Source organism: Aulonocara stuartgranti (genome assembly GCF_965226115.1).
Source record: "Aulonocara stuartgranti genome assembly, chromosome: 5".
Lineage (NCBI taxonomy): Eukaryota > Metazoa > Chordata > Actinopteri > Cichliformes > Cichlidae > Aulonocara > Aulonocara stuartgranti.
This window is the reverse complement of record NC_138943.1, coordinates 4,053,345-4,070,876: the sequence shown is the minus strand read 5'-3', so window position 1 is coordinate 4,070,876 and position 17,532 is coordinate 4,053,345. Positions and strand designations below refer to the sequence as shown.

Below are 17,532 nucleotides of genomic sequence, written 5' to 3'. Positions count from 1 at the left end.
GTTGAACAAGGTCAGCAAGTCAAGAGGCTTTCACTTTATGCTACATCAACAAATCTCTTACGCTGAGAAAATCCAAAGAGTAGCTCAATGAAATCCAATGAACTCAATAGGGTAAAAATTTATTTTGCTTCTTTTTGAAGCGCTTGGGAAAATTAAGCATAATAAACAGGAGACCCCCCCTTAAAGGTCCACAACAAACACAAATATTCTCAGCCTGGCCGTTGCTTTATTGACGGTCAGCTGGTTCCCATTAGAAAGGCTTTGTGAACTGCTCTCTCTTCTCAAGAATCCCAAACAAACTGACCCTCAACTATTTGTCTCCCTCTAACCCCTTTCAGCATCCATCATGCTTCTCCAAGCAATATCCATGGATACCACCAGACATTCATGAAAAAGGGTTTGGTGTTTGTGACCTCTTTGACCACTGATGTTGTGACAAAGCTACCTAGGTGTATATGGTGTTGAATGATTGCAGGACATAAATATTCCGTTGTTTCTTGTTGACTGAAGACACATTTCCTGCAACATCTTTTCTTAAAGGAGTTGATGGGCATTTTGGTAAATTAGCTGATTTGATTTATGTCTTCCGCTTCCACACTTTTCTGTGCAATAAGAGTCAGAGGTGTACAGTACACCTTTGACTCTCACTGATTTTTCTATTTTCTAACTTCTGTCCTGTTTATTTAATAGTGTTCATTGCAACCATACTGTGTTAAAAAAAAGACTAATTATTAAACAGGTTTTTTTTGGACTACTTTCTTTGGGAGCATTAACTTGAGACTTGATAGCACTCCACTGGTACTTTGGTAACATTAATAAAGTCATTTTGACTCACTGGCTGTGCTGACTGAAGATAAATGTTTGTTCAAGACTTCTCGCAGTTATTTATAAAGTCACCTTTATAAGTGCTATTTTCCCAAGCAGATTTGGTGCCTAACTAACAAGGTACTTTGGTCTTCTCCCTTATTTCCAAAGGGGCTGCCATAGTGGAAGGATCCATATGTTTGATTTGGCACAGATTTTCATGCAATCCTCTCTTTTATCCAGGCTTAAGAGATGGACATTCACAGTACACTAACTAGTAACAACCTGAGGTTGGTGCTTAAACACAAAGTTAAAAAAGCTACTACTACACTGCACGTAGTAGAGTAGAGATCAAAAAAGGAGTTTCTGAGTAAAAATGTGCTGATGGTGACAAGTGAGAGATGAAAAGATGGAATTTTTCCTTTTCTTCACCAAACAAAGTTGGTCAGACCTGCAGGACTGAGAATCCTTTGTTGAGTCCTGGCCCTTGGGGCTTACTCATGCTCTCAGATGGCCCCATCTGGATCAAAGGTTCACCAGTGCTTCCCTGTCCTTCTTACTTCCTGTGATCAAAAAGGCTCAGACAAGAACAGATAGAAGAAGAGATACATACAAACTTTATTTTTTAGAGAGCAAAGGTTTAAAAGAAAGGTAAGTGAAGGCAACTATGCCAGGTGTGAGATTTGGGGTGGGTGCAGTGGTGGTGATCATAAGGGACTCAAAGACCTGAACATGAACACCCACCAACAAAGCTACCATTCATCCTCCTTCCCCTAATGGAAAACGTTTCCCTCCTGACGCTGAAAAAAGAGCAAGGGGCAAGTCTGCAAAGACAACAGACAGGGAGAGGTCTCCGCCGCTGTGGATTAAGATCTGCTCGCTGTGAGCCACATACAGATACTCACAGAGTCAAAAGTAACCAGGCATCTGCACCAGAGAGTGCAGAGCAGGGAGGAAATGAAAGGCCCACTCTTATTCCTCTGTGGGCAGAGGGATCATATGGCCTTGGAGGCCAGGGGGACCTGTTGCGTTCCTCTGCCTGCTCAAATTGGCCTTTGTGGTGCCGCTGGACACGAAAAATGTAAATCCAGATAATTTAATGCAAGATATAGAGTTCTGTGTGATTATTTCATTTCTTCCCCTCCAATCAAGTATGTTTTACTGCTTCACTGCAAAGAGTTTAACCAAATGGCAGCTAACGTGACTTGACACTATTCAAAAAGTGCCAACCTCTCTGTAGAAATACTGAGAAAGCAATTGTTTTAAACAAGTCATTATGGTCTTAATCACTACTTCTGTGTCCTCTAATACATGGTCAGTTTGGAGATAATTGCTCCTTTAACTGCTTTGTCATTAAGATTTGAAGGCTTTGACGTATGCTGGGTGGCTGTTGATGGACAGTTAAACGCCCTCCTGCATCTCTGGACGTGTTGAATTGGACTTTGGAGCTTGTGTTAAAAGAGAAGAACTTGATGTTTTTCCAGGCACACAGTTTTACTGTATTTGTTTCAGTTTATTTGTGTTACACTGAATCCTGATTTAGATCTATGACACATGTGCAGTGCATACAATGCATACTTACACCATCTCCAACAAATGTAACTGTACAATGCAGCTATGCTGACCACAACAACTGCATCTGATCTTCTTCTTATGAAACAAAATGCAATTTGTTATAGGCTATAATTTCATCGGCGTTCTTCACGATGCTGACACAACAGCCTGTATCCTGCCATTACACTTAATTGTCATAGCTCTGCCAACATAGATTCAATTAGTTTCAGTACACTGAATCATGGGTAAAGAGAGCACATTAGAAAGGTGAAGATTTGTTGTTTTTTTTCCACCATTTAAAAAAAATTGAGGGCAATTGGCTTTTCTACTTACTCAAAGTGCTTTACACAACTTGTCTCATTCACCCATTCATGCAAGCACTTTATCCCTGTGCTCTTTCTATGCAAGTGCTTCTATCTAACATTCAGACACATTCATGCTGCGATGGATGCATCAGAGAGCAACTAGTTAGTATCTTGCCAGCCTTGGCATGCAGATCTTGATCGAACCACCAAACTTCTGATTAGTAGGTGACCTGCTCTACCACCAGAGTTACAGCCATCCTGCGGTGAGATCACTGCTACACTATAAAATCAGCATGAAGAGCACAGAGGTTGCACTGCACTGAGTTTGGTAAAGAGTCAGAAACCAACAGCCAGGCAGGGATCTGTTACGCGGCTTTGTAAAGTCATTAACGGCGACTGAACTATTGCAGTGCACAGTTTTGGACTGAAATGTTATTTAAATGATTTGATTATAAAAAGAAAAAAAATCTCTAAAATTTGTTTTTGAAGTGTTTTCTGTACCAGGCTTTATGTCTGTGAAGGTTCTCAGTCATCCAGGTCATTGTAGTCAAAGGAGCTTGCGAAGAAAAGTGTCTGGACTTCTTTAAGTTGCTTGAAGACGTTTCACCTCTCATCCGAGAAGCTTCTTCAGTTCTAAGGTCAAATGGTGGAGAGTCCCAGATATAAACCTAGTGGGAGTATCCCCCCACAGAGGGACAAAAGGACCCCCTGATGATCCTCTAATCGCCTGAGCCAAGGTGTGAAACTGGGCGTGGGTCCCAATCAGCCAGAGTTTCGGGTGTGTTCATTGTGAAACCTGGCCCCACCTTATCATGCGAATTCCTGAGGGCAGATGGCCCAGGATGTGAGTGGGCGTTAAGGCGTCTGGGAAGGGATCTCAAAACTGGATTATAGATGGCAGAGAGTTGGTGTCGTAAACCCCCGCCTCTGTTCAAAGATGGTCGCTCACAGTGGACATAGATGGCTTCTTTCACTCCTCTTTCAAACCATCTGTCCTCTCTGTCCAAAATGTGAACATTGGCATCCTCGAAAGAGTGTCCTTTATCCTTAAGATGCAGATGGACTGCTGAGTCTTGTCCTGTGGAGGTGGCTCTTCTGTGTTGTGCCATGCGCTTGTGAAGTGGCTGTTTGGTCTCTCCAATGTAGAGGTCTGAGCATTCCTCGCTGCAATGTACAGCATACACCACATTGTTAAGTTTGTGTTTTGGCGTTTTGTCTTTCGGGTGAACCAGTTTTTTTCTGAGCGTGTTACTGGGTCTGAAATACACTGGGATGTCATGCTTGGAGAAAACTCTCCTGAGTTTCTCTGATACACCGGCTACATAGGGGATGACAATGTTGTTGCGTCTGTCCTTCTTATCCTCCCTCGCTGGTGTCTGATCTTCTTTTCTGTGCCTCTTTGCTGACTTTAAGAACGCCCATTTAGGATAGCCGCACGTTTTGAGTGCTTCCTTTACATGTGTGTGTTCCTTCTTTTTTCCTTCAGGCTTAGAGGGAACATGTTCTGCCCGGTGGTGTAGGGTCCTAATTACTCCAAGTTTGTGTTCCAAAGGGTGATGGGAGTCAAAGAGGAGGTACTGGTCCGTGTGTGTGGGCTTCCGGTAAACTTTGATGTTGAGATTGCCGTTCTCTTCAATGTGCACGGCGCAGTCCAGGAAAGGCAGACAGTTGTCCTTTGTGTCTTCCCTGGTGAACTTGATGTTTTTATCCACAGCGTTAATGTGCGCAGTGAAGGATTCCACTTCTTGTGTCTTGATTTTGACCCAGGTGTCATCCACATACAGTGGGGCAAAAAAGTATTTAGTCAGCCACCGATTGTGCAAGTTCCCCCACTTAAATGCTGCTACAACTACACATGTTTCTTTTCCAAATATTTATTTATAAGTGACTTATGTATGTATGTATGTATGTATATATATGTATATATTGTACTATTCTTAGTTAGCGTATTGTCTGTCTTGTCTTAATGTTGGTTTAAAATGGAGCACTGTAACAAAAAATAATTTCCCCCAGGGATCAATAAAGTATTCTGATTCTGATTCTGATTCTGAAAATGATGACAGACGTCAGTAATTTGCACCAGAGGTACACTTCAACTGTGAGAGACAGAATGTGAAAAACAAATCCATGAATCCACATGGTAGGATTTGTAAAGAATTTATTCGTAAATCAGGGTGGAAAATAAGTATTTGGTCACCTCAAACATGGAAAATCTCTGGCTCTCACAGACCTGTAACGTCTTCTGTAAGAAGCTTTTCTGTCCCCCACTCGTTACCTGTATGAATGGCACCTGTTTGAACTCATCATCTGTATAAAAGACACCTGTCCACAGCCTCAAACAGTCAGACTCCAAACTCCGCCATGGCCAAGACCAAAGAGCTTTCGAAGGACACCAGGAAAAGTATTGTAGACCTGCACCAGACTGGGAAGAGTGAATCTACAATAGGCAAGCAGCTTGGTGTGAAAAAATCAACTGTGGGAGCAATCATCAGAAAATGGAAGACATACAAGACCACTGATAATCTCCCTCGATCTGGGGCTCCACGCAAGATCTCATCCCGTGGGGTCAAAATGATCATGAGAACGGTGAGCAAAGATCCCAGAACCACACGGGGGGACCTGGTGAATGACCTGCAGAGAGCTGGGACCAAAGTAACAAAGGTCACCATCAGTAACACACTACAACGGCAGGGAATCAAATCCCGCAGTGCCAGACGTGTTCCGCTGCTGAAGCCAGTGCATGTCCAGGCCCGTCTGAAGTTTGCCAGAGAGCACATGGATGATACAGCAGAGGATTGGGAGAATGCCATGTGGTCAGATGAAACCAAAGTAGAACTTTTTGGTATAAACTCAACTCGTCATGTTTGGAGGAAGAAGAATACTGAGTTGCATCCCAAGAACACCATACCTACTGTGAAGCATGGGGGTGGAAACATCATGCTATGGGGCTGTTTTTCTGCCAAGGGGACAGGACGACTGATCCGTGTTAAGGACAGAATGAATGGGGCCATGTATCGTGAGATTTTGAGCCAAAACCTCCTTCCATCAGTGAGAACTTTGAAGATGAAACGAGGCTGGGTCTTCCAACATGACAATGATCCAAAACACACCGCCCGGGCAACAAAGGAGTGGCTCCGTAAGAAGCATTTGAAAGTCCTGGAGTGGCCTAGCCAGTCTCCAGACCTCAACCCCATAGAAAATCTGTGGCGGGAGTTGAAAGTCCGTGTTGCTCGGCGACAGCCCCAAAACATCACTGCTCTCGAGAAGATCTGCATGGAGGAATGGGCCAAAATACCAGCTACTGTGTGTGCAAACCTGGTAAAGACCTATAGTAAACGTTTGACCTCTGTTATTGCCAACAAAGGTTATGTTACAAAGTATTGAGTTGTATTTTTGTTATTGACCAAATACTTATTTTCCACCCTGATTTACGAATAAATTCTTTACAAATCCTACCATGTGGATTCATGGATTTTTTTTTTCACATTCTGTCTCTCACAGTTGAAGTGCACCTCTGGTGCAAATTACTGACCTCTGTCATCATTTTTAAGTGGGGGAACTTGCACAATCGGTGGCTGACTAAATACTTTTTTGCCCCACTGTATCTGTACCAGTGGCTGGGTACTCTTCCTTTGAAAGAGCCAAGAGCCTTCCTTTCCACTTCCTCCATGTAAAGGTTGGCTACAATAGGTACCAGGCTTTAGACTTTCTGCCCTAAAGATGGTCTGTCAGGATGGAGGTTTAAGCTGCGTGGAATACCCTGTGTACATAAGATGTCAGTTACAGATTTTGCATTTTGAAATTCAGTCTTTGCAGCAATCATCGGAAGAAAATGTGACTAATGTTCTTGCAGCTTTGGCAATATGTAATTTCCTCCTTAAGAATCACAATTTTAATGCTAACAATATAATGCTCAGCTCAGCATAAAAGCTGCTCCTAATAAAGAAACTGGAGTCTTATCTTGTTAGAAGCCTACACATTAGAATGATGGACACCAAAATGACTGAGCTATAGTGAAGCATCCATCACCGGACTGCTTGCAGGAAGTTTAAAATTTACATGTTTTTAACAACCAAAACACAATCCCTCTTCATCTTATGAATGAGTTTGTAGAAAGTCTGTTTAACTTGGAAACAGATTTGCTTCTGAAAAGATGCAAAGACACAGATGAAGGAATGATCAAAAGGGAGAAAGGGCTTTGGGTGGCCCCTGAGCTTCCGATTGTCCCATATTGTGTTTTGGAAAAAGTTACTTTGTTTGGTGGTCTGAGTTTTCTGAGGGCACTAGTCTGATCCGGGACATCCTGTTTCCTGAGTCAAAGACATTTGCGTTTTCCCTTCTCTGTCCTGGGGTGCTGCCCACAGGGCTGGAGAAACTTGAAGGATTTGGCTGTTTATGTTTTTAATAAAAAAGTGTTTGTTGTAACTGGAAGCAAGATGAAGGTTCATATGTAAGATAATTGCAGTAATCAGGTCAATAAATGTAAGAGTTGCTGTCAGTGTGTAAAATACTGTGGTGATGAAGGTTATTTGATAATCAGCTTGATCTTTTTTTTTTTACATTTTAGATTTAACAGAAGACAGTCTGCTAAAAGAAACCAACATGAGAATGTTTCACTGATACAAGTACAAGCCTAATTCATTCTTTTGTGGTTCGCTTAGGTTTAGCATGCCAGATAAGACAGAAGAAGAATCTCTTGCCAGGTGGTCCAAAAATATAATTTTAATTAGTTGGATACAATAGTGAAAAAAACTTGTCATGGACACCAAAATCCCCAAGACCTGTCAAAATATTGATTCCCTAAAACGATATGGAAATATAATGACTATTTTCAAATAGCAGATTTACTTAGAATTCACAGACAATTCTCTTCTATATTATTACAAAACCCCCTGAAACAATATGTACTGTGACCATCTCACCATCTCCTTTAAAACACACACCTATCACTCTGTAAGGGAATTTCCTGTGCAGAGTTTACTCTCTCCCCTAAAAGTTGTCACTATCTTCCTTCTCTTCCAACTGTAAAGAGTGTGTTAGGGAGGAAGGAATGTGGTAATTTGAGTGGGTGGTAGTGGGGCTGGATGGGGAGGAGTGCAGCTCAATTAGGTGGTAGGAACTACCTGAGGAATGACAGCACATAGCTGTATCTTCAGGCACTAACAAAGGTTATTTAGAAGGCTGTAACAACACATTTTAGCAAATGGACATGCATTATGTAGATGCCTCGGGGGTCCGGGCACACCACTCAATTCTAGTGATAGACTTTAATTATAAGTAACACTAATTCATGCAATTTGGTAATGTAAAACTTAAACATCCATGTCACCACTAGGTTATTTGTCATGAAACTGGCACGTGAGAGACAAAGGGTGGACCCATATGCAGGGTCACCAGACAGAAGTCTAACTCAAAACCACAGCTTTTACTTGCTGGTAAAAGGTGAACCAACCAAACAGTTCAGTTTCAGTTTTCAGTTTTATTTGTCATATGCAAGTTAGCACAGGGTTAACATTGCAATGAAATGTGTTTGACGAGCAGCAGTCACTCAGCAGCATGATACAGTAGAAGAAAATATAATAAAATATAATAAAATAAAATAATAAAAAAATAGAAAAAATAGTAAGGAGCAAAATATTAGAGAGACGTGGTAAAAGAGAAAATATGACTAAATATATATATATGTACACTAGTGATTAAATAAGAAAATCTTGAAAAGAAATATGACGGGAGGGCAGATGGGATATTGCACAGGAATGAGCAGCAGAAAATCACAGTATCGCACTTTTAAATATAAATATCAATTAAAGCTGCAAGCAGCCTTATGAGGGCCCGAGCACCCCCGGCGCGTCGAGCCACGCCCAACACCTAAAACCAGCACCTCCGATCTGATGTCACATTGATGGAATTCATGCATTTAACCAATCATCCATCCATCCATCCATCCATCCTCATCCGCTTTGTCCGGGGCCGGGTCGCGGGGGCAGCAGCCTAAGCAAAGAGGCCCAGACCTCCCTCTCCCCAGCCACCTCCTCCAGCTTATCCGGGGGAATACCAAGGCGTTCCCAGGCCAGCCGAGAGATATAATCTCTCCAGCGTGTCCTGGGTCTGCCCCGGGGCCTCCTCCCGGTGGGACATGCCTGGAACACCTCACCCAGGAGGCGCCCAGGGGGCATCCTTGTCAGATGCCCGAACCACCTCAGCTGGCTCCTTTCGATGTGGAGCAGCAGCTGCTCTACTCTGAGCCCCTCCCGGATGGCCGAACTTCTCACCCTATCTCTAAGGGAGAGGCCAGCCACCCTTCGGAGGAAGCTCATTTCTGCCGCTTGTATCCGCGATCTCGTTCTTTCGGTCACTACCCACAGCTCGTGGCCATAGGTGAGGGTAGGGACGTAGACCGACCGGTAAATTGAGAGCTTTGCTTTTACACTCAGCTCCCTCTTCACCACGACGGACCGGTGCAGCGTCCGCATTACTGCAGCTGCAGCCCCAATCCGTCTGTCGATCTCCGGCTCCCTTCTCCCATCACTCGCGAACAAGACCCCGAGATACTTGAACTCCTCCACTTGGGGCAGGAACTCATCCCCGACCCGGAGTGGGCACTCCACCCTTTTCCGGCTGAGAACCATGGCCTCAGATTTGGAGGTGCTGATCCTCATTCCCGCTGCTTCACACTCGGCTGCGAACCGTTCCAGTGCGAGCTGGAGGCCCTCACCCGATGAAGCCAACAGAACCACATCATCTGCAAAAATCAGAGATGAGATTCTGAGGCCACCAAAGCGAAAGCCCTCCACCACTTGGCTGCGCCTAGAAATCCTGTCCATAAAAATTATGAACAGAACCGGTGACAAAGGGCAGCCCTGGCGGAGCCCATCACCCACCGGGAACGAGTCCGACTTATTGCCGGCAATGCGAACCAAGCTCTTGCAACGGTTGTATAGGGATCGAATGGCCCGTAGCAATGGGCCAGACACCCCATATTCCCGCAACACCTCCCACAGGACACCCCGAGGGACACGGTCGAATGCCTTCTCCAAGTCCACAAAACACATGTAGACTGGTTGGGCAAACTCCCATGCACCCTCAAGTATCCTGGAGAGGATAAAGAGCTGGTCCAGTGTTCCGCGACCAGGACGGAAACCGCATTGTTCCTCCTGTATCCGAGGTTCGACTAACGGACGAACTCTCCTTTCCAGCACCCTGGCATAGACTTTCCCAGGGAGGCTGAGGAGTGTGATCCCCCTGTAGTTGGAACACACCCTCCGGTCCCCTTTCTTAAAGATGGGGACCACCACCCCGGTCTGCCAGTCCACAGGTACTGCCCCTGATCTCCACGCAACATTGCAGAGGCGTGTCAACCAGGACAGCCCTACAACGTCCAGAACCTTCAGGAACTCGGGGCGGACCTCATCAACACCAGGGGCTCTGCCACCAAGGAGTTGTTTAACTGCCTCAGTGACCTCGCCCCCGGAAATTGGCGGGTCATTCCCCTCATCCCCAGACTCTGCTTCCTCCTCGGAAGACGTGTCAGTGGGATTAAGGAGGTCCTCGAAGTATTCCTTCCACCGCCTGACAATTTTCTCAGTCGACGTCAGCAGCGCTCCGCCAGCACTATACACAGTGCAGGTAGAGCACCGCTTTCCCCTCCTGAGACGTCTGACGGTTTGCCAGAATCTCTTCGAGGCAGTCCGAAAGTCTTTTTCCATGGCCTCTCCGAACTCCTCCCACACCCGAGTTTTTGCTTCAGCCACTGCCCGAGCCGCATTCCGCTTGGCCTGTCGATACCTGTCGGCTGCCTCCGGAGTCCCACAGGCTAACCAAGCCCGATAGGACTCCTTCTTCAGCCTAGTGGCTCCCTTCACCTCTGGTGTCCACCATTTGGTTCGGGGATTACCACCACGGCAGGCACCAACCACCTTGCGGCCGCAGCTCAATGCAGCAGCTTCGGCAATGGAGACGCTGAACATGGTCCATTCGGACTCAATGTCCCCAGTCTCCCTCGGAATGCTGTTGAAGCTCTGCCGGAGGTGTGCGTTGAAGATCTCGCGGACTGGGGCCTCTGCTAGACGTTCCCAGCACACCCTCACTACGCGTTTAGGTGCACCAGGTCTGTCCAGCGTCTTCCCCCGCCACCTGATCCAACTCACCACCAGGTGGTGATCAGTTGACAGCTCAGCCCCTCTCTTTACCCGAGTGTCCAGAACATATGGTCGCAGGTCTGCTGATACGATTACAAAATCGATCATCGACCTACGGCCTAGAGCGTCCTGGTGCCACGTGCACTTATGGACACTCTTATGTTCGAACAGGGTGTTCGTTATGGCCAAACTGTGATTAGCACAGAAGTCCAATAACAGAGCACCGCTCGGGTTCAGATCAGGGAGGCCGTTCCTCCCAATCACGCCCCTCCAGGTCTCGCTGTCGTTACCCACGTGAGCATTGAAGTCTCCCAGCAGGACAACAGAGTCTCCAGGTGGAGCACCCTCCAGCACCCCCCTCAGGGACTCTAAGAAGGCTGGGTACTCTGAACTGCCACTCGGCGCATAAGCGCAGATGACAGTCAGGACCCGTTCCCCGACCCTAAGGCGCAGGGAACAAACCCTCTCGTCCACCGGGAAAAACCCCAACGTACCGGCAGCAAGCCGAGGGGATATTAGGATACCCACCCCAGCCCGCCGCCTCTCACCAAGGGCAACTCCAGACTGAGACAGAGTCCAGCCCCTCTCCAGGAGACTGGTTCCAGAGCCCAAGCCATGTGTAGAGGTGAGCCCGACTATATCTAGCCGGTACCTCTCAACCTCACGCACTAACTCAGGCTCCTTCCCCACCAGAGAGGTGACATTCCATGTCCCTATTGCCAGTCTTGGCAGCCGGGGGTCAGTCCGCCAGGTCCTCCGCTCCTGGCCGCCACCCAGCACACAATGCACCCGACCCCTATGGCACCTCCTGTGGGTGGTGGGCCTGCGGGAGGATGGGCCCATGTCTCCTCCATGGACTAAGGCCCGGCCACCAGACGCTCGCCCTCGGGCACCCTCCCCGGGCCTGGCTCCAGGGCGAGGCCCCGGTAACCCTATCCCGGGCAGGGTAAACTGTTCCCTCGGTGTCCTTTTCATAAGGGTCTTATGAATCGCTCTTTGTCTGGTCCCTCACCCAGGGCCAATTTGCCATGGGAGACCCTACCAGGGGGCAAAAGCCCCCAGACAACATAGCCCCTGGGATCCCTGTGACACACAAACCCCTCCACCAAGATAAGGTAGCGATTCAAGGAGGAGTGCATTTAACCACCAGCTAACATTTCAACTCATTCATTCATGATTAGTTAGTCATTCCACTAGGTGGCACTCTAACCATTATGTACAAATGGCATAACAAACATTTCCGAGCTCGAGTCTCATTATGCCTGCGACCTTTGGGTGAGATTGGACATTGTGTTTTTGAGTAACAGCAGATTACTGCGTTTTGGCGAGTGATTGAGAGTCCACGTGCCGCTATAACCACCCCGTTTCCCTGAACGTAAAAAGCTTCGCAATTTAACAACACAAAGGTCTTTGGATTCCACACACTGAAGAATAGTTCAATCTGATGAAATCCCTTGGAGGAGTTCGTCAAAGAACGATGCCTGAAAAGAGGGGAAAATGTTGCCAAAATTGCACATTAATTTTAAAATGGCTGACTTCCTGTTGGATTTGGGATATTGCTCCAAGAGACTTTTTTGTACATCTTGATATCTCCTATAAGCTTACCAGGTTTCAGACTCATACATAAAACACAGAGCAGGGGCTGTGATTTTGAAATTTTGTAGGGGGCGCTGTGGAGCCATTTTGGGATATTCAATGAAAATGATCCCATAACAACAAAGCCTTAAGCACATTGGAGGTGTGCGCCAAAGTTCAAGACTTTTTAAACTTTCCCAGCCCCTCAAAAGCCACTTTATTTTTCATGGTGAACAGCGTTGCCACCAGGGTGCGCCGTTCAGTTTAAAGTCACAATTTTCGCACTGCAGCATCATGAAGGACTGATGGTGATATTCACCGCTTTTGAGGTGGCCACGATGAACCTGTGAAAATCAGTACAACAAAATTTAAGCCATGACATTTCCTGTTGCCACTAGGTGGCGCTGTGCGTATTCCCGACAATGGGCACATCAATCTGTTCAGGGCGGGTCTGACATCATGCCTGTAAGTCTGGTACTGATCAGACTGGATTTCATTGGGTTATACTAATTTGTTTCTTCATGGCGTGACATCAAAGTTCGCCATGCCGCTGGGGTCACACCCTTTTGCGAAAAGTCACAGTTTTCACAGTAACCCAAGACCAACTCCTTAAGGCTTTCCTGGAGAAATTTGAGGCTGCAGATGTCACCCATCACAATACTGTACCCCAAAGTGTAAAACATGACATTTCCTGTTCCCACTAGGTGGCGCTGTCCCTGATGTCAAATATGGCAGTTGAAATATGTTCAGGGCTGGAGCCTTATCATATGTGTTCACTTTGGTCAAGGTCAGAAAATCTATGACAAAATGAGAGGCAATAAGATTTTCATGGCGAGTCATCGAAATTCGCCGTGGCGCCACGGCCTCACCGTATTGTGAAAACTCAAAAGCTCCGCAATTTAACATGGCCCAGGTGTGTAGTTGACACTGACCAAAGATGAAGCTTATACGACCAAATCCCAAGGAGGAGTTCGAAAAAGTTCGAGGCATGGAAATGGCAAAATTAGAGCCAAAATGTCACCTTCTCTTCCAAATGGCGGACTTCCTGTTGGGTTTGCGTCAATGGGCCCCAAGACTTTTTTGTTCGTCTTGGCATGATACAAATGTGTGCCAAATTTCATACATGTAGCTCAAACGATGTGGTCGTAGGGCTGCATTTAACAAGGCATAGGTGGCGCTGTAGAGCCATTTTCCAGTGCTCATATGTAAATGCATTAAAATACAAAATTTTTCACCAGACCTGGCATGTGTGCAAAATTTCATGAGTTTTTGAGCATGTTTAGGCCCTCAAAAAGGCCCTTGTTTTGCCTGAATAATAATAATAAGAAACGGAGCAGATACAATAGGGCCTTCGCACGTTTAGTGCTCGGGCCCTAATAACAATAAAGTGGAGTGACCAGTGCAGATTAAACAGAGTACTTGTAAAGCTGCAGGGTAGCTTCTGAGTGCATCCTGTGGACTGTGTTGTGTGTGTTTAAGTGTTGTGGTTGAGGTGTCGTATGGCTTGGTGGTAAAAACTGTTCTTGAGTCTTGTAGTCCGAGCAGACAGGCTCCTGTAACGTCTGCCAGATGGTAACAAGGAGAACAGCTGATGTGCTGGGTGGCTGTGGTCCTTGATGATGCTGTGTGCTTTACGGAGGCATCGCTGGAGATAAATGTCCTGAATGGCAGGAAGCCTCGTGCCAGTGATGTGCTCTGCTGCCTTCACCACCCTCTGTAGTGATTTACGGCTGCTGGCAGAGCAGCTTCTGTACCAAACTGTGATGCAGCTCGTCAGCAAGCTCTCAATTGCACAGCTGTAAAAATTTGAGGTGATGTTGGCGTTCATGCCAAACTTCCTCAGCCTCCTCAGGAAATAAAGCCGCTGGCGAGCTTTCCTGATAGCAGTGTCTGTGTGAAGGGTCCAGGAGAAATCCTCTGTGATCTTGTCTCCAAGGGATTTGAAGCTGCTGACCCTTTCGACCTTGACACCGTTGATGTGGATGGGCTGGTGTTCTCTGACTGGTCGTTTCCGGTAGTCCACTATCATCTCTCTAGTTTTGCTGATGTTGAGAGTCAGGTTACTTTCCAGACACCACTCGTACAGTGCCATCACCTCCTCTCTATAGGCCGTCTCATCATTGCCTGTGATGAGGCCTATGATGGTTGTGTTATCCGCAAAATTGATGATGATGTTGGACTCGTGTTTAGCAACACAGTCGTGTGTGAACAGGGAATATAGGTGGGGGCTAAAGCAGGAATAAAGCAAAACGGACTCAGTGCTAACAGAAGGACAGCAGCTCACACACATACATGAGGGAAAACATACGGAGAACAGATTGAGACACAGACAATGTATACACAGGAGGTGATGGAGCCAAGTGGACACACCTGCAGAACACAGCTGAACAAAATATGAGACTGCGAATTGCTAAGTTAATAGCTAATGCTAGCTAGTGTGGTTAGCAAGCTACACCAACAGATGAACAGACATTGGCTAGTGCTACGAAACACATGAATGAAAAAGTATATTTTACTTCCTAAACTCCCAGATGAGCCTACCCTACAACTTTGCCAAAAAACCATTAAAAATACTAAATATGGGACAGTTGGTTATTCTAAAAGAAGATGATGCCATTCAAGTTGCTAAGAGGAATTGGTTGTTTTATGGTAGCATGTCTGTATCTGTTTGCCTATGGAAAGCCTAGTGCACCAGTGCAAATGTGCTTGTGTAGTTCTCCCAATAGCAAGTAGCTTGATGTGGATGAAGCTGTGAGACCCTGCGCACGAGAAAATGCTAACTTCCTGGTTTGAGACCGGATGTGGGGTTGTACATTTCCGGTATAGCTTTACTTTGCGGCCAATCGCTACTGCGAAGATATACTCCAAAATCATGTCCAAAAATGGAAAAAGGAAAGATCGCGTTAAGTTACAAAGAGCAGAAGGTGGGAACACTCACCACTGTTGTGTCATAAAAAAATCAAATGATCAATTTTGACGTTTAAAGAGTTTAGATCGATCAGTTGTTTACATCACTCAACACAAGCAGAACTGCATTACAAAATCAGAAGACACATCGTCCACATTCAGAAGCACATCTCTGTATAGTGACAGTTATTATGATTTAAACAGGCAAATGTTCAGCATTCAAACTACAGGTGAACAATAGTCAAACCAGATGTTCCCCCGTTATGTCGATATCAGCTAGTCAAGTACACACCTACACAGCATGTTAACAAACCGTGAAAAAAAAGCCACACAAAAAATGAATAGAGATTGACAGACCACGTGACTTTCGCGCATAGCATGCCAGGTACTAGTGGCAAAACAATCAAAGCAATGCATCAAACGCAAGCATTTGCAGCACCGCAAAACGTTCATTCTCCGGTTCCAATACCTTCTTGCTTTTTCTTTGCCCCCCAAAAAAGGTATGTACAAAACGAAGGAGTATTGCTGGTAAGGGTTTCTATACATTAGTGTTTACAAAGGGTATGTTGTGACTTACCTTCAAAATTACAGTGGTCCCTCGCTATAACGCGGTTCACCTTTTTCCTCGCTGTTTCGCAGATTTTTTAGTGAAAGTTTGCATGCTTTTTTTTACGTCACATTGTGTCCTGCGTCCTGATCGCTGCAGACGATCTCCTCCGTGACGTCTCTCCTGTACAGTACAGAATCGCTGCATCGATCGCTAGCAGTGTGACTGAAGTGCAGTACTGTATGTCGACGATGTCTACGAAACGTTTTGCACCATCAAAAAATAAAATTGGCTACTTGATTTCACCTATCCCTGGTTATTTTTAGAACATAACACCCGCGATAAACGAGGGACCGCTGTTTACAGATACTGAGAAATATAACATTTGAATCCCTTTTCTCTTTTGCTCTGAGGTGCGGGGGAAAAATATCGACAAGTCGATGAACATCATTTACAGATATATTGGGTAAATGCCCACGACATCTATAGAAATGTAAATCGCCGCTTGATTCATTAATTTGCTTAACTTGTTCTGGACGGTAAACAGGGCGCGAATAGGACACCGGAAACAAAGCTCCCCACAGGAGTTTCCGCACCGGAAGTAGCATATGCTAACGTGCACATAGTCTATTGTAGCCCACAAAGCAGTTGTTTGTGACACTGCCCCCTGGTGACAGTAAAGAGCTACAACATTCAGATGACAAAGCTGTGGGTATATTGTGCGCAGGACCTCAGCAGAACCAAGACGAACAGTTTGGAGAAGGAGAACAGTATGATTACGAGAAAGGGTCTTTAAAGTCACCAGGGACTGACCTATTGCTTTAGAGAGTTTTGCAGCAGTTTGATTGAAATGTTATGTTATGTTAATGATTTGGTTGTAGAAAGGGAGAAAATAATCAGTAAAATTACATTTCAAAGTGTTTTTTGTACCAGGCTTCAGATTTTCTGATGTAAAGTTGGTCTGTCGGGACTGACTCCCTTTTGAGCTAGTCTCCAGCTATTTGTAGGTTTTGTTGCTTCCTGTTCATTTTTCAGCAGAGAGGATTTTCACTTAAAGAAAACTGAACAAAAAACAAAAACACTCAAAAGTACACACTGGCTATAGTTTTCTGGATCAAGAATTGAAAAACTTTAAATCAACTTATTCTTTTATTGTTAATACAAGGCAATTTTTCTCTTACCAGCTGCTTTTAGTGCCTGCATATAAATCCATTAATAACTTTGCCATAATTACAAGCGAATGTTGCTGGAAAAAGAATAATAATATAAAAAAAAGTGTTCATTTCTCAACTTAGCTTATGTGTTCATTACAAGGTTTTCATCACATAGCCGTATCCGGATAACTGCCTGCTTAATGTGCTTCACTTGGTGTTTCCGCTGAGAACACAGACACGGCAAGTACAAAACACCTCGGTCCGACAGACACAGTTAATGGTCATCACCTCACTCCTGCAGAAGCTTCATCTGATGACAGCTTTATGGAAACCTGGCCTGACCTTTAGCTCACTATTGCCATGGAAACAGGTTTATACCCATGTCAGCTTTTCATGTCAGCAGTGTGCTATTATGACAGTGTCCAATATAAAAGGTATACAGTTTTCACCTGGATGATCAGCTCATCTCCAAATAATTGCCTAAGCAACTTTTTTGTGTGTATTCTACGATATTTACACCATCACTCTCTGTTAGATTGGTTTATGTG

The 17,532-nt window shown here is 45.3% G+C and overlaps 1 long non-coding RNA gene across 1 annotated transcript in view; it reads right to left on the bottom strand.

Moving 5' to 3' along the window:
* LOC309706290 overlaps nt 1–16,446 on the bottom strand; it is a 32,248-nt gene extending 15,802 nt beyond the window's left edge. Inside the window, exons 1-2 of the long non-coding RNA XR_014276709.1 lie at nt 16,392–16,446; nt 15,861–15,900 (exon numbers count right to left, since the gene is read on the bottom strand). This is a non-coding gene — a long non-coding RNA (uncharacterized lncRNA). The remainder of the gene's footprint in view (nt 1–15,860; nt 15,901–16,391) is intronic.
* Nucleotides 16,447–17,532: the final 1,086 nt, after the last annotated feature.